This window comes from Gossypium hirsutum, chromosome A01, assembly GCF_007990345.1.
Source record: "Gossypium hirsutum isolate 1008001.06 chromosome A01, Gossypium_hirsutum_v2.1, whole genome shotgun sequence".
Classification (NCBI taxonomy): domain Eukaryota; kingdom Viridiplantae; phylum Streptophyta; class Magnoliopsida; order Malvales; family Malvaceae; genus Gossypium; species Gossypium hirsutum.
The window spans coordinates 81,540,812-81,559,623 of record NC_053424.1 but is presented as its reverse complement, the minus strand read 5'-3'; the positions used below and the strand labels follow the sequence as shown (position 1 = coordinate 81,559,623).

Here is an 18,812-nt window from a genome sequence, read left to right as displayed (position 1 = left end):
TGCAACTTCCGCCTTAATTTGGAGGACTGTACTCTTCAATCAAGCTTATATGCTCACTGATATACATCAATGAATTTTATCTTGAATATTAACATATTAATTCACATTAAGATAAGACAATATTTATCATAATCAATAGTAATAAGATATCTTTGTTTAATTCCTAGGTATTTGGGAATTTATTCATAATAATGAGATACATCTAATTGGGCAAAACATAAAAACCAAAGACTTTAAGATTGAGTGGAGATCATAAGTCTTGAAGAGATCCCACTTCCGAGCTAACTCGATAGCTGCTTCGTTTTTCGTTCATTAGAATCCTCCTGGGTGTTTATGACTAATGTTCAACCAAATGCCTTTTCGGTAGAATTGACTTGGGCCGCATGGACACAGCCGTGTGCCACGCCATGTGAAGGTGCTCAAACCGAGTGTAATTCTGAGTTGGTTTTTAGTTGAAACGGCCATGACACACGAGTGTTGTGGTCTGTCATGGACCTCACACCGTCGTGTGGTTTACCCGTGTGGAAGTGCCTAGGCGTGTGAAATACTGAGATAAGCCATTTTGTCCGTTTTTGGCCCGTTTCTTTTTTTTTCCACCTTCCTATGCTCACCTAAGTATAAACATGAATTTAAAGGATTAGGAGCATCAAATTCACTAAATCTTATCATAAATCATCTAAAAGTATGCCAAGCATGGATAAAAATATGTATACATTATGGTTTATCAATATCCCCAACTTAAGCATTTGCTTGTCCTCAAGCAAAATCCTCAACTCATAATCAAAATAAATTCTTCTCAACTTATATTCCAACAATAATGATTCGAATGTTCCGCTTCTCATCAATAATGATTTGAAATGATCCGCAAATAATCATACATTGATAATTCAACTAAAGAACATCAAAGTTTCAAACAATCCAAGTTTGAGCGTTTTATCATAAAAATCATAGGTATTCCCATTCTCTAAATAATTACCTTTAATTCAAATTGACAGAGTTGACATCCTCTCTAAAGATTCACTCAAATCACTCAAGTGTTTAAGGTTCAATAATTAGCACTCAATAGTCAACATGAAAAGTTATTACAACAGGCTTCCATGAAATCAAATCTCCCTCACTATAAATGAAATGATACACCAAATCAAAAGGTCTTTTGCAGGGTTGTAATGGGGCTTGAGTTAAAGGTGTGGATAAAGGCTGAAAAAGAGGGTTTGAATCGAGATTAATTTAATAAGTTACCAAACTTAGAATAATAAAGCTAATTACTGAATTACAAGAATTGCCAGAATTAAGACTATCCAAACTAATGAATTGAGCTTTCTTTCTCGAATAATAATTTAACTTATCCAAGCTCTTTATAACATTATGTAATTATATGAATTAAATAACATTTTTTTCTTTAAGATAAGAGCAAGTACAATAATGGAAAGTACATAATAGATATAATTTAGCAACTGGAATGAACAAACATTAGATAGGTAACTAATCAAATCAAATCTCGATAAAAAAGAGTCAATGAAAAGGGAGAAATTCTTAACGAATCAAAAAGGGTTAAGTTGTGGGTTAACATTAAGGGGAAAATCAAGAAACAATGGTTAAGGCTCAAAGAGGTTCACTAAGGGTCATTATGTGGGTAGGCTTTTTATGGGGTAAGTGGGTTAAAACCTAAGTGCCTTTATCATCTCGGTATATCAAATCAATGGTGTGGTCTCGACATGTATAATCGAGCAGTTCTAGAATAACAAATCAGTATTGACACACTTATAAGCAACAATAAAGTGAGCAAGAGAGGATATATGCTCTAAAGACTCAAGATCTACAAAAATTATGGCTTTTGATGTTAATCCTGTGAATTCAGAACATCAAGATAATACTCAATTCAGGGAAACAACCTAGCAATTTAATTCTCAAAAGTAACTTATCATGCTTGATTCTCTAATATCTTAAGGTTAAACAATCAATGTACAATTACCGATGATTTAATTCAAAACATATCAACAAAAATTATAAATCAATCAGAATTCACAATAATAATAATATGAGAAATTATTTGAAAACGAGATAAAAATTCAGGGATTTTATAATAAACATATAAATAACCTCCCTACACTTAAAATATACATTGTTCTCAATGTACGAAGATAGATAATAATAATATAAGCATAAAATAAGAAGATAGGGAGAGAAGCAAAACTGTCTTGAATTTTTTTGATGAAATCCTTGGAATAATGACAGCTAGAGTTGTAGATAAGTCTAATGAAAGGCATGATTCTGAGTTACTAATAACCACTATGGAAGAGAATTAAGGGATTACTTGATAATCTTTAACATAGTTCAAATATAAAACATAATTCTTCAAAAATAAATAAAATAAAAGGACTTAGAGGTCTTCATCATCAGATGCATCAGCATCACGAGGTGGTGGTGGTAGAGGCGAGATATGAAGTATTGCCAGATCTGTTGCAGATTTGCCTCGCTGCTGTCGAACCTCACAAAACACTGTTGCTCGAAGCGAGTGAGTCACTGGGATATATTGGTCACGATAGCAACAGGAGATCGGTGACTCGATGGTGGCGATGGGTGTGGGTCCTCGTGAGGGGGAGGGACATCATCGGTAATGTCCTCTGGCTCATCCTGGTCATCAGAGTGAAAAAGTCTGTACTAAGGTGGTCAAATCCATGGCGTCGCTCTATCATCCTCATGTGGATAATACTAGAAATTCCCTGAGGAGCCATCTGGCCTACTAGTGTGAGTGTCGATGACATCTCTGGAGTATCGAAGAGGCCGAAGTGTCGAGCAAGACGAGTCACGTAGGGACCAAGACAAATGGGACCCCTCCTATGGCGGTTCGTCTGATGGCGAAAAGCCACGCTATGAAGTATGCCAAATAAAAATGTGACCAGTCGCCATGCTCCAAAGATAGTATGCGTCAGTAGTGCTTACAACTCCTGTGCTCTTTCTCTTACAAGTCAATGTGTGAGCTAATAAGGCATGGATGTATCGTAGAGCCAGAGAAAGAGATGTCGCCTTCAAGCAACTCACATCATAACGGATCTGACTAGCTGTGAGATTGGTCCAACAACATGAAGGTGAGTAATAGATGTGATGGTAGAGGTGACAAAAGTTATCGGCACCTATAAACTTATCAGTGTAGATACCCAAAGCTGTGCCAAACTCAGGGATGCTTATATGTCGCACTAAGCCACCAAGTCAGAAAGCAATAGTACAGCTCGTCATGGGTTTCATCACATGCTGTAGATGGAAAGTAGTCCAAACTCCACGGTAAGCTCTAATAGGTGGGCTCGATAATTGCAAAGAACCGATCCCATGAGGCAGTGGTAATGAAAGCACAGACCTCGTCAGCTAGTCAGACCTGCTCCAATGCGGCCCAGTCAATACATCGGCCCAAACCTAGCAGTCGCACATTCAAAAGCTGAAACAAGTCGTCCTATGGGCCTGACGAAAATCGAAGCAGAAGTGACGAGCTTCGGTTGAGGCGCTTGAGGAGGTTGCGCCATGACCCTTCCATTTTTTCAAGCGAGAAAGGCAACTTTGGATTTGCCATGAGTGTTCATCATAACAAATCTGCAAGAAAGCAATTGACGAAATTAACATAGATATGAGCCCATAAGCAATCAAAATCTTAATTAAACTAAACAAGAGAAATATTAACGACATTGACCTGTAAAAGAATCTAAAAAGCAAGTGATGCATAATAATGCACATAATGAAACCACCATCAAGAAATATTCAATAGCATCAAGATCCTAATATATATAATAAGCTATGTGAATACATCTAAAAATAAACGCTAACTAATCTAGGTGTACCAAATTGAAATAACATAAAAGTGGGGGTAAAAGGAGGAACCACGGGCGGAGGTGCAGACGACAGTGGGTCAAGGAGGCTTGCGGTGGTTGGAGGCCGTACGGGTAAGGGAAAAGGAAAACAAAGTTGGGGGAAAGGAAGAAGAAAGGGGAAGAAGGGAAGAAAGGGAAAGGGGATTGGCTGCCGGTCGACAATTGTGGTGTAATAGCCCAAAATTGGGTCTAGTTGGAACAGAGGTTTTAGGACCACAAAATCTGAGATATAAATAATTATTTATGATTATTTTGAGGTCTATGATATGATTGCATGATTGTGTGAAAATTTCGTGAAGAAATTCTATGCATAAAGTGCTTAATTCGAAATTAGGGACTAAATTGAAGAAGTTGCAAAACTTGAATTCTAGAAGTTTCTAGTATGAAATTGATTTGAAATATTAATTAGGAGGTCTTAAATAGAAATTTGACCAATTTCTAAGTTATGGACAAAAATTGGACATGGATGGAATTTTTGGAAAGTTTAGTAGTAAGGGTATTTTGGTCATTTAGGGGTAAAATGAATTAAAATACAAAATTAAAAGCCAATTTTGCTCATCTTCTTCACCATGGACGTGTATACCAAGGGAGACTCCATGGCTAGGGTTTTCAAGCTTCCCAAGCTCAATTGTAAGTCCGTTCTAACACCGTTTTTCAAGTTCTTTACGTTTTGGAGTCCCTTTAACTTGATTTAGCTTATGTTAGCAATAATTCAACCTAGGGTTCATATTTTGAAAAATACCCATAGGTAAAATTTGTGTATTCTGGTGTTTTATGCTACAATATGAGGTTTTAAATTATGTTAGACAACTTGTGCTACTCGATTTTAAGTGAAAACGAGCAAAAGGGCTTAATCGGTAAAAATACCTAATAGTCATAAGTATATGTTAGAGTGAGAATTTGATGTTGCCATAGAAGGGAAAAGTGATCATCATGTCATAAAACAAAAGAATAAGGGATGAAGTTTAATTCCCGAGCCTATGGGAAAAAGTGTAAATATGCAAAAGTTTAGGGGCAAAATTGTAATTTTCCGAAGTTTGAGTTAAGGACTATTTTGAATAGTAAATTAATTAAATAAGTAAAATATGATGTTTTAGATCCCGGAAAACGAGATTTGAACCTAGAATGAGAGAAAAATCGAAAATTGGGAAAGTTGGTAAAATGGCCGTTTTAATATCAAGGTAAGTTCATATGTATAATAAGCATTAATTTATGCATGTTTCAATGTAAAATTGATATATTTACTATGATCTCCGAGGTGTTGAAAGTATGTAAGTTGGTATGATAATAATACAACAATAATGCTGTATTTATATTTAAAAGTTAAATTTAGTGAATTAATTGAATTATGTTAAATTAAATGATTATGGTGCCAAGTTTATGAATTGATTTAAAAATATGTCTATGGTACATGAAGTGCATTGAATTATCATACATAAATGTGATTTCTATGATTATGGATATTATGGGAAATTGTAAGTTCATATGATTTGTAATAAGACAATGTGTAATTTAATGTTATTGCGTTGATATTAAATGAGATGTAAGTTTATATGTATGTAATACATCACTATTACTTGTATTATGATATTTTATAAAAATATTGGAAATATGTTTGTGGATAATTACTTGATTGGTGAAATTGTTGGAAAAGAGAGAGAAATCCCGGTTGAACATTCGGAAAGATTGGATGATACAGATGGTATGTAGCTAGGTCACATGTATAGTGCTGAGTGCACATCATGTGTACACGAGAGCTACAAGAAATTATGATGTAGCTAGGTCGCATGGGTGATACTATGTGTACACCATGTAGACAAGAGAGCTACGGGATATATGTAGCTAGGTCTCATGCGTGGTTCCAAGTGAAGGACACCATGTAGACAAGAGAGCTACGAGATAAACTGGCTAGGTCACATGGGTGGTACTAAGTGTTCACCATGTGTACAAGAGAGACGAACTATATGATGGGTGGAGCTATGTGCTGAAACCACCAAGTATCGAGGATTGATCCGAAGTGTTCAACGGGAGACTCTCTATGTATTGCTTTGTGAGTTTTGTGATGAATAAGTGCAAGAACTTGGTTATGTGAATGATATGTTCATTAAGTGACTAGGATGTGGTAAGGTTATAAACAAGTAAGTTATACATGAGGATGATTTTATGGTGACCTTGTGATCATGGGCCTATACTTGTGATGTATGAAATGTGGTGAAAATGATTTGTGATATGTATGTTAAAATGAGGTTAATACAAAGAAAGTGTGAAAGAGTGAATTAGCAATAAAACTGTTTTGGACAGTAGCAGTGACGTGAATTTTGAAAAATCACCAAAAATATTAGAAATTGAATAAGAGACTGAATGAGATATCAAATTAAAGCTTAATGAGTCTATTTCATATAAAAGAAACATAGCAAGCAAAGGAATCCTATATTTTTAGATATTTATGTTTTTGTGAGACTGATTCAGAATGATTATGTGATCCCCTGTTCTGACTTTGGAAAATCACAAAAATTTGGATAAAAATAATTAGAGGCTCAAAATTATATTTTTAAAATCAATAATGAGTCTATTTCAAGATAAATCAACAAGAACATTATCTGAGTTCTGTACTGTGAGATAATAATTTTTAGTGAAGAGAGGTCAGAACTGTTAGAAAGTGAAACAGGGGAAATTTTAATGAATAAACTGTACTAATTGGATAAACCAAAAATTATGAAAATTTTATGGTGGAAAGATATGTGATTCTAGTTTTAGGGGAAATTTAAAGATCTTAATTTGGAGCTCTGTAGCTCGAAGTATAAATAATTAAGTGACTATGACTCATGTGGACAGTTTGATGTGAACATTTATTAGTAAATTGTGAAATCGTACTTACAAGAATGCTATATACATTAAGGATGTGGAATGGAGAGGAGGAGGAGGAAAATAAATATATGTGGAATACATGGAAACTATGGTATATGAAATATTGATATAATGAAATAAATGATATGTGTTTATAAGAAAACAAAAAGAGAATGTTATGTATCATGACATGTATATATATATATGACTAGTCTCAATGTAATGCTTGTTGGGTATGGAATTGAATTGAAATGTTTCAGGCAAACATGTTATTCTGCGCATCTGAATCGTAGTATTTTATAAAGATATGATCTAGCTTTAAATATGAATGCTTGATGATTAAGCTGAATATATTTGGTAAGATGATAATCTTGGTATAAATGTATAAGTGGTACTATAATAAACAAGGTAAAATGAGTATGAGAGACACATGTATGATGACATACAAATGCTATGTTTGTGGTTTAATTGGGGATGTTTAATCATTAAATGAATACCATGTTATATGCTTTTGATTTTGTATAAGTGTGTAAGAGATCAAGGTTGACCAAAGCTTGGAAAATAGCCTAGGTATATTCCACACAGGCAGAGACACGACCATGTGTCTCAGCCGTGTATGGAACACGACTTTGGGACACGGGCGTGTGGAGCCTTAAAGCATGAAATTTCCAAGATTTTCGTAAGTTCTCGGTTTAGTCCCAAACCCTTTCTAAAGTATGTTTTGGGCTCCGTAGACTCAAATAAGAGACTATATGTGAGAGAATGAACGCTTTGAAATATGAATACAATTTTATGGCTCGTATTTTAGTTTAATATTTGTATGTTTGTCTGGTAACACCTCGTACCTTAGCCCGGCCTCAGATACGGGTAAAGGGTGTTACATGTGGAGAGGGAGGAAGGAGGTGGTCGGTGGTGAGGGGAAAGGGGGGGCTGTGAGTTGGTTGGGAGGGTTTGAGAAATAAGAAGACAAAATAAAAATTATGTTTTTGAGGGTTAAAATAGGGGAACGATCGTGTTAAGGCCCCGTGTTGGGCCACACGACCGTGTCACACACCTGTGTGGCTCGAGTTTAGCCCGTGTTAATCGGTAATACTGAATACCTATTCATCACACGGCCTGGGACACACCCGTGTATTGCACGACTGTGTGCTACTTTGTTCGGTTCTCCCACGCCCGTGTCGTCTCCCACATCCCCGTGTGTCCGAACACACAGCCGTGTGGTTCACCTGTGTATATCTCTGACCTGTTTAAAATTTGAAAATTTATCTCCAGTTTTCACACGGCCTAGAACACGCCCGTGCGTCCAGGCCGTGTGGTCCACACGGGTGTGTCGCACGCCCGTGTCTCCTTTTTTAGCCTGTGTCTGTCGAGTTTGGATAATTTTAAGCCCTGTTTCCACACGGCCAAGGACACGCCCGTGTGCCTAGGCCGTGTGGGTTACTATACCTGTATAAAAAAAACACGAAAAATAGATAAATAAACGGGTTAGTGGTGTTAGTGCTCAGGTTTCCTCCCGAAATCACTTGTTTATAGTCTAAGCTTGACTCACCTCATATTTGCACGGTCATGGTGGTTCAAGGAGTTGAAACTCCTCATCCCTACTATCAATTTTATCAAAATAAGGTTTTAAAAGAGTACTGTTTACCTTAAAAGTGCCGAATTTAGAATGAGTTACCTCGACTAAACTGTATGGGAAAATGTTGAGTACCGTAAATGGGATTTCTCTATTAGGTTCAGAAGTGGCAACACGAGAGTTTGCTTCATCTAACAGTACTTTGTCTCCAACCTTAAGTTGATTCGATTCACCTTTAAGTTTGTCATGGCATTGCCTTGATTCATCGTGTATTCTCAATTTCTCCTTATCCTGTGTTCGCCATTCATCTAGTTCCTCGATCTGTAGCCTTTGCTCTTCATGGTTAGTCTTGTCATTGCATGGACTAGAATGTGGCTCATTTGTACTTCTCGAAAGTTTTTCTTGTGAAGAGGGTTGAACAACAAGGTTACTCACATTAACTAATGTAAACATCTTGATCACTAGTCTTTTTGACAGGATCACGAGCTTGGAGTTTAATCATGTCATCGCCTACCAAAAGTATTAACTCACCTGTACTGACATCAATAATAGTCCTAGCAGTTGCTAAAAAAGGTCATCCTAAAATTAAAGGAATGTCACTATCCTCATCCATGTCTAAAACAACAAAGTCTACTAGAAATATAAATTTATCGATTTTAACGAGCACATCCTCAATTATACCCTTAGGAAATCTAATGGTTTTATCAGCCAATTGAACGCTCACCCTAGTTTGTTTGGGTTTCCTAAGACCTAGTTGTTTAAACATTTTATAAGGCATAACATTAATACTTGCTCCTAAATCAGCTAAAGCATTGTTAACATTCAAACTACCAATTAAATAAGGAATTGTAAAACTCCCTAGATCTTTCAGTGTGTTGGGTAGCTTGTTTTGTAGAATAGCTGAGCAGGCTGCATTTAACTCCACAAGTGATGACTCATCTAACTTTTGTTTGTTTGATAATAGCTCCTTTAAAAATTTAACTGAGTTGGGCATCTGCGAAAGAGCTTCAATAAACTGTAAGTTAATATGTAACTTTTTAAGTAGTTTAAGGAATTTACTGAATTGTTCGTCTGTGCGTCTTTCCTTTTTAAATTAGGATCTGGTATACAAGGTTTATACTCTTTGCTTACCGGCTTCTGTGTACCATGATTCATCTCATCCTTGCCATTACTTATCATAGCTTCGTGCCTTGTTTCACATTTAGATTCAACTAACCCTTCTTCGTCGCGCACAGTGATGGCATGAAGTTGCTCCCTTGGGTTAGATTCTGTGTTACTGGGCAAGCTACCTTGTGGACTTTTAGAGATCAACTTAGCCTTCTATCCTATTTGGTTCTTGAGTTCTTGAATCGATGCCTGTTGATTTTTAATTGTAGTTTCAGTGTTTTGAAAATGGGTTTTCGCCACTAAAATAAACTTCATCATCATCTCTTCAAGGTTCAGCTTTTTCTCTTGCTGGTATGGTTGTTGTTGGAATCTTGGAGGTGGTGGTGGTCTTTGATTTCCTTGACCACCCCAAGAGAATTTGGGATGGTTCCTCCAAGCTACATTGTAAGTATTACTATATGGATTATTTTGTGGTCTAAAATTGTTACCCTTACAGTTGACTTGTTCGTTCATAATACTATGGTCGTAGGCTAGGCACTTTGGATTATTTATCCCTCCTCCATTTGTATCACACTGCATCACCAGATGCACCTGTGTAGAAACACATAAGCCATCAATCTTTTTATTTAAAAGCTCTACCTGGTTTGATAACATGGTTACCGTGTCGAGGTTGAAAACACTGGCTGCTTTATTATGCTTTGTCCTCATGACTTGCCACTGATAATTATTCAGTGACATCTCTTTAATGAACTCATAAGCCTCATCATGTGTTTTATTATTTAAGGTTTCACTGGCCGCTGCATCGACCATCTGTCTCATTGAGGGGTTCAAACTATTGTGGAAAGTTTGAACCTGTAGCCATAAAGGTAATCCATGGTGAGGGCACCTTCTCAATAAATCATTGTATCTATCTAATGCATCATATAGTGTTTCTAATCCATCTGCACAAAAGAAGAGATATCATTCCTAAATTTAGCCATTTTAGCTAGCAAAAAATATTTGAGTAAAAATTTTTCGGTTATTTGCTCCCAAGTAGTGATTGATCCCTGTGGTAACAAGTTCAACCACTGTTTAGCCTTATTCCTTAATGAAAAGGGAAACAACCAAAGGTGAATGGCATCGTCAGAAATGCCATTGATCTTAAAGGTGTCGCAGAATTCCAGAAAATTTACTAAATGAGTGTTTGGATCCTCATCCTACAAACCATCAAACTGAACAAATTGTTGTATCATTTGAATAGTGTTAGCTTTCAGTTCAAATTTATTTGCAGCAACAGCAAGTCTAACTATATTCAGTTCAGTTCCTATTAAAGTAGGTTTAGCATAATCATACATAGTACGAGGAGCAGGATTCTGATTTACTGGATTTGCAGCAACCACAAGAGGTAGCGGATTATTCTGATTATCAGCCATCTCCTCGGTTGTAGTATGGATATCGTCCTGTCGCTCTTCCTCTATGTATTGTAGACTTCGCCTTATTTCTCTTCGGTTTCTACGAGCTGTACTCTCGATCTCACTGTCAAAAAGCAAAGGTCCTGACGGGTTCCTCCTAGTCATAAACTAGAGACACCTGCCAGAAGCAATTAAAAAGAAAAATTTAGAAAAGAAAAATTAAACTAAAACAAAAATTAAATTGCAATAAAAGTAAAAATGGCTAAAGTAAAAAAAATCAAGCGTTCCTAATATCTTAGTCTCCGACAACGATGCTTAATGGTCGCTAAACTAACTAAAAAATCGACTAAGGCAAGCGCACCTATCGAACAATAGTATAGTTATGGTGAGACTGAAAATATCGTATCCACAAGGACTAAAAGTACTAGTAATTACTATATTTTTATTATCTAGCCTAACAATTAAAGGAATGTTTTAACTAAAACTAATTATCTAATTAACTAAGATTACGACAGAGATAAAAGTTGAAAAATACTGTTTAGAAAATAGATGGAGAAGACAATACCCAAGGAAGAATCCACCTAGACTTCACTTATTATTTCTGAATTATATGATTTATTCACTTGACTTAATCCGTAGAAATCCCTGATTTATGTTAATATTTCTCTCGAGACTAAAAACAATTGACTCTAGGTTGATTAATCGAAATCTCTTTCTAATTAAAACCCCCATTGTCGCATTAACTCGATCTATGGATTCCCTTATTAGATTTGACTCTAATCCGGCAAATTTATATCGTCCTATCTCTAGGATTGCATGTAACTCCGCTTAATTATGGAGGATCTACTCTTAAACAGGGACTTTTGCTCTACTGAATAAGCACATTAAAACCTGAATTAATATCCTGAAATATTAAAACAAGGATTAAATCTCACAATTAAGAATAAGAACAAGTATTTATCATATAATTCAAGTAGTAAGAAGATCCGTCTTAGGTTTCAACTACCTTAGGTATTTAGGGAATTTAGCTCATAACAATAGAGGAAAACATCTCAAAATTCTGACAACAACAAAACATAAAGAAACCCAAAGAACTTTTAAGGAAATTGAATGGAGATCTTCAGTCTTGAAGGAGATCCTGCTTCCGAGTTGACTCCGATGGTTGTTCTTCAAGTATTTTCTGCTTTCTACTCTGCGTCCGTTTTAATCCTCTTCTAAGGTGTTTATATAAACTTTGGAATGCTTCAAAACCCTCCAAATTAGCCTTTTTCTGAATAGAATTAGACTTGGGCTCGACAAGGACACGGCCGTGTGCCACGCCTGTGTGAAGGTGCTTAAATCGTATGTAATTCTGTTTTTAGTTGACACGCCATGACACATAGGCGGTTTGCCCGTGTGCCTCACACAGGCATGTGGTTTACCCGTGTGGAAGTGCTTAGGCCATGTGAAATACTGAGATAAGCCCATTTTGTCCATTTTGGCCCGTTTTTTGCTCTTTTCACCTTCTTATGCTTACGTAAGAATAAAACAAGAATTTAAAGGATTAGGAGCATCAAATTCACTAAATCTTTTGATAAATCATCCAAAAATATGCCAAGCATGGGATAAAAATACGTATATATTATGGTTTATCATAAATCATTACAGAGTCCTTTACATAGGTTAACAAGACCTTAAATATGCTTTAGAAAGGGATCGGGACTAAATCGAGTTCATACAAAAATTTTTGAAACTTAAAAAATTTTAAAATTTGTACAGGTCATACGCCCGTGTGAACAGGCCGTGTGCCTTACACAGAATTAGACACACTCGTGTTTTTAGACCGTGTCAAAAAAAGGCATACATACTGACTTATCCACACGGCCACAAGACACGCCTGTGTGCCAGGATGTGTGAAAATTGCTTGGCTAGAGCTGACCACACGCCCCGTGTGTCTAGCCTATGGTCGAAACTGACTTGGCCACACGACCTAGCACACGTCCGTGTGTGCAACCATGTGGTCTGCCCAGGCTCATTTCCAAATGGCCCTTGATCAACACGGTTGAGACACACACCCATGTCTCTGCCTGTGTGGGCAAAATGTGACAGCCCTAATTTGACCCTAGTCGGAAAATAGTTTCGGGACCACAAAATCGAGTTTTTAAAAATAATTAACTGTTAAATTCTATGCCTCTTATATGTGTAAATGCATTTGTGAAAATCTCATGCTTTGATTTTGTCAATTGTATGTGAAAATTTTAAATAGGACTTAAGTGAGACATTTGTGGAATATGATGGGTAATTTTTAAGGTGATCTATTTATGCATGTTATTAAAAAGGTGGACTTGCATGTCAATTTAGCAAATTCTTTTAGATAGTGGTCGGCCATGTTATTGATCAAAACATATTATATTTATTTTATGTTAATATTTTAGATTACAAAAAAAAAGAAATAATGAATAAAGAAAAGTAAAATATTGATTAGTGGGAGGAGAAACCAAAGTTAGTCCATTTTGCTCCTCCATTGTCGTATCTAGAAGAAGGAAAGCTTTGAGAAATTCGGCTATGGTGGTTAGCTAAATTAAGGTAAGTTCAGTGATAATTCTTGGATTTTTAGCATATTTTGAGTTAATTATTAAGTTCTTTACTTAACCCATGACCAAATTTGGAATTGTGTGGTGTCTTGAGCATTCGGCCATGGTAGAAAATGAAAGAGGTATATGGTTGTTTTCAATTTTAATGAATAATTTACAAATGGTTGATAATTGAGATAGTTTAAGGTATTTGTAAGTAGTTTAAATGAATGAACAATAATAATAAATCATCTTGTGTAATGGTGTAATTGCCGAATTTGAACTAGGAAATTATTGAATAATGTTTGTATTTTAAATGATGGAATAGAGTGAATGCTTGGAATGTGATATGCATGAATTATAAGTTGGATTAAAGGCTGTTATATTGCCTTGTCATTTTCGAAAATGTGCTTTGTCAAAGAAATTGAGTGTTGATGTTTAAGTGATGTAAGTATAGGTATATTCGGCTTGGAATTTTATAAATGTGATATGAGTATTTTGCTTTGTAAATGAGTAATAAGTATGTTATGAATGGTTCTTATAAATGTGCATATATACAATGAAATATATTCTTTAAATGATTAGTATATGTATGTGAAATATTATTTCGATACATGAGTTTTGCATTTGAGTGAAAAATGTTTTAAGTTTAAATATGTCTTCTTGGCTTTGGAAGTGATTAATAATATGTTAGTGACTATATGAGTATTAAGTCAGAATGATGTTTAAGTACGAATGTATTTAGGTGGATGTGCTTATAAGTATGACTTGAGATATAATGGTATTTAGTCATTATAAATAACCATATTTGTAGAATTTATTAAATATATAATTGGTCTTAACATAGATATGCATATAACTATAAAGTTGTTAATGCCTAAGTAAGATGTTTGGTTGTGCATGACTAGAGAATATATATATATGCATATGGTGTTTGATAGTTAATCATTAAGTCATATGTACCTCAACCTTATAATATACATGTATTATATTAAATCGCCTATTTGATTAGAAATTAAATGAATTCAATTGTTTTAAATTAAGCTCAAGAGCAAAGAGGATCTAGATCTGATAAGGGAAAGGAGAAAGCAATCGAATAGCCTATTCGCCACTGTTCAAAAATATCCGAGGTAAGTCTTTGAGTAATGAAACTTAGCTTATGATTTGATAAAATCATGGTATATAAGCATAATAAATAAATTGTGACCTATTGGTTCTACTTGAATTACGTAGTGGGATAAATAATTTGAACATATGACTTGTAGCCGAATGGTTATAGAAATCATGTTGGATAGCGAAACGAAATCGTGTTCTTTGTATGTGGCTATTGAGCCAAAAGTGGAATGGTTGATAAGCACGTTGCGCTTGTGTTCAAGTAATGTAAATGAAATGCTAATGTGTTATGACATATATATCTGTGCATGATAATGGAGAATTATATCCGGGCTAAGTCCCAAAGGCATTCGTGCTGGTGTTATATCTGGGCTAAAGTCCCGTAGGCTTTGTGTTGGTATTATATCCGGGCTTAAAGTCCTGCATGCTTTGTGGTGGTGATTGGATTTGGGTTTTAAACCTAGCAGACGTAATGCCGATGATTGGAGTAAGATTATGATTTCGAATGTTCGTAGTAAACTACCATTGAATATGTCAAATACATTAAGTTGGTCAGGTATGTATTATATACTTTTATATGTTAGATTGATCGGAATTGAATCATGAATGCGAAATGAGAAGTTTATGTGAAAATCTCATATGTGTATGTGTGTATTCGGTTATGGTGAAAGGTTATATGAGATTGATTCGGTGATATACATGTTAAATAAAATGAATGCAAGAATGGGTAATAAATCTGCTTGGGACAGCAGCAGTAACATGAATTCGGAAAATCACCATAAATAGTGGGAGTTGAGTTAGAAGCTGAATAAATTATGTCATCAAATCTTAATGAGTCTAGTTTCTTATAAAAGAAACCATGTGAGCAAAAGAATTGCCAATAATGAGATATTAGAAGTGGCGTGGAATAGAGTCAAAATGACTTCGAGGTCCCCTGTTCTGTTTTCAGAAAATCATTATAAATGATAAAAAAATGGTTATAAGATAAAATTTATATTCCTAGACTCCTTAATGAGTCTAGTTTCAAATGAAATAAACGATAACATATTTAAAATTCTGTATAATGAGAAATTTGATTCGTAGTGAGGAGTGGTCAGAATAGTCAAACAGTGAATCAGGGGAAACTTCAATAAAAATCTGGTATTGATTGGTCAAACCAAAAATTCTGAAAATTATATGGATGGAAGATATATGAGTTTATTTTCAAGGAAAATTAACGGCACTTGATTTGGAGTTTCTTAGCTCCAGTTATAAATGATTTAGTGACTATTGCTCAGGAAGACAGCTTGTAGTGAATTTGTGATTTTGTTGCAAACATGGTTAAAACTTGTTAATGAGATGCCTTTTGAGTTTTCATGATCTTATTTGTGATTTCAATATTTGGTTCTAATTGATTTCAGATTCAAGTGAGGTGAATTTGCTAAATTTGCTAAATATGCTGGTGTTATATCCGGGCTAAAGTCCCATAGGCTTTGTGCTGGTATTATATCAAGGCTTAAAGTCCCGCATGCTTTGTGGTGGTGATTGGATTTGGGTTTTAAATCTAGCAGACGTAATGCCGATGATTGGAGTAAGATTATGATTTTGAATGTTCGTAGTAAACTACCATTGAATATGTCAAATACATTAAGTTGGTCAGGTATGTATTATATACTTTTATATGTTAGATTGATCGGAATTGAATCATGAATGCGAAATGAGAAGTTTATGTGAAAATATCATATGTGTATGTGTGTATTCGGTTATGGTGAAAGGTTATATGAGATTGATTTGGTGATATACATGTTAAATAAAATGAATGCAAGAATGGGTAATAAATCTGCTTGGGACAGCAGCAGTAATGTGATTTTGGAAAATCACCATAAATTGTGGGAGTTGAGTTAGAAGCTGAATAAATTATTTCATGAAATCTTAATGAGTCTAGTTTCTTATAAAAGAAACCGTGTGAGCAAAAGAATTGCCAATAATGAGATATTTGAAGTGGCATGGAATAGAGTCAAAATGACTTTAAGGTCCCCTATTCTGTCTTCAGAAAATCATTATAAATGGTACAAAAATGGTTATAAGATAAAATTTATATTCTTAGACTCCTTAATGAGTCTAGTTTCAAATGAAATAAATGATAATATATTTCAAATTCTGTATAATGAGAAATTTGATTCGTAGTGAAGAGTGGTTAGAATAGTCAAACAGTGAAACAGGGGAAACTTCAATAAAAATCTGGTATTGATTAGTCAAACCAAAAATTCTAAAAATTTTATGGATGGAATATATATGAGTCTATTTTCATAGAAAATTAACGGAACTTGATTTAGAGTTTCTTAGCTCCAGTTATAAATAATTTAGTGACTGTTGCTCAGGAAGACAGCTTGTAGTGAATTTGTGATTTTGTTGCAAACATGGTTAAAACTTGTTAATCAGATGCTTTTTGAGTTTTCATGATCTTATTTGTGATTTCAATATTTGGTTTTAATTGATTTCAGATTCAAGTGAGGTGAATTTGCTAAATATGCATTATGTTCATGGATACTTAGCCAAAATGGCAATTATCTAGGAATGATTTCTTGAAAATTTGAATAATTGATCTATAAGTAAATTAATTATTTGCATTATTTAAAACTTACTAAGCATTGAAGCTTACTCCGTGTTCTCTTTTCCATTTCTTATAGGTTTATACTTTAGCTCGAGTTGGAAGGGCCAGAGATATCATCACACTATCAAGTCTTTATGTGAGTTGAGAAGATTGTATATCATCATGGTTTAAGGCATGTATAGGATAAACTATAGGTAGAATGATATTTCGACTTTGTATACATTATAGCCATGCGAAGATGGCTTGCTAATTTTGTTTAGAGAAGCCTTATAATTGAACTAATTTGGTGAAAGGTTTTAGTTATAACTTGATAGTAGTTAAATTGTTATTAGATATTCGGTTACGTTTTGACAGTGAGTCATTTTGGAAATTTATAAGAGCTCTTATGGAAAATCAATGAGACATGTTTGCATTGTTGATAATTTATGTCTGGTAAGTATCTTTGACCTTATAGAAGTTTTGTTCAGTCAAGTAATACCTCATAACCTTATTCCGACAATGAATACGGGTTAGGAGTGTTACATTTAGTGGTATCAGAGCTATGGTTTAGTCGGTTCTCGGACTAACATAGCAAGTGTAAGAGTCTAACTATACATGCCGTAAGTAAAGTGTGATAGTGTGAGGTCTCCCGTCTCTTATAAATTGTTTTACTCGGGTAATGATGTGTTCCAACCGAGTTATTATTAATTGATCTGAAATTGATATTGAACTGATTGTAATAAATATGAGATATGATGGAATTGAAAAGGTAGGAAAAGAATTTTATGATATGTGTGCATCAGTGTAAAGATATGTATGAGATTGTATAAAGTAAATGGTAATGAAAGATCAAATTGAGTAGAACGCAGGGAATGAGTACGATCGTTCAATAATGAATTGACGGAAAAGACCATGGCAATACATGAGACAGATGAGCTAGTGTAAGACCTATCGAAAATATGCATCAACATGGGCAGAGCAAAGTTAGTATAAGACCATAGTTGGACTATGGCATCAAGTAAGCGGCGTACTCAAAACCGTAAGACATTTTTCAATGGGATAAATATTGACAAATGATCAAGACTAAATGTGGAAATTTGATAAGAAATTTTTTGGTAATTTGAGTAATAGAAATGAAAGTTTGGATCGTGATAATTTCACTTATGTTTTGTTAATACTCACATGAAATAAAGTTGCATGTGAAACTGAGATATGTGAAAATGTGTTCGTAACAAGATGAAAAAAAAATTGAAATGTTTGAATGAAGCGTTTGAATCAAACTGTGTAATACCATGATGATGAGTGATGAATTTATCATTGTATTCGAATATGAAACTCCCTTTCGAGGCTTAACGACCTCACCCCCTTACCAGTGATATGATTATAATGTTTCAATGGAACGAAATAGAACGAGTTTACAAAGAAAGATTAAAGAGTTAAATAGTGAGATAATGATAAAGTAAGCAAAGTTCAGAACGATTTGGCAATGAATTAAGGTTGGAAGGACTTGTACAATGTCCCGAAAGTTCTTCAGATTGAATATTGTCTTTAGTAAAAGAAAGTTGGTCTGGTAATTTAATTCAATCAAATATGATTTCTAAGTATGTATCTGTTGGGAATTCTTCCTGAGTGGTTTTCATTAGTGAATGAAATAGAATGGAATTCGAAATGACGAATGAATAGTAAGAGTGTCTGAATTGGATAATTACAGTCAAGTGAATTTCGATGATTTCTTTTGAATATTCTGTATATTTCTTATTCTCAGAGACACATGTGTGATTGTTCCTTTTTCTGATG

The 18,812-nt window shown here is 34.7% G+C and overlaps 1 non-coding gene across 1 annotated transcript; it reads left to right on the top strand.

Moving 5' to 3' along the window:
• Positions 1-10,255: 10,255 nt before the first annotated feature.
• LOC121207828 (small nucleolar RNA R71) lies at positions 10,256-10,361 on the top strand. Its single transcript, XR_005902943.1, has one exon. It is a non-coding gene; the product is annotated as a small nucleolar RNA R71 (small nucleolar RNA).
• Positions 10,362-18,812: the final 8,451 nt, after the last annotated feature.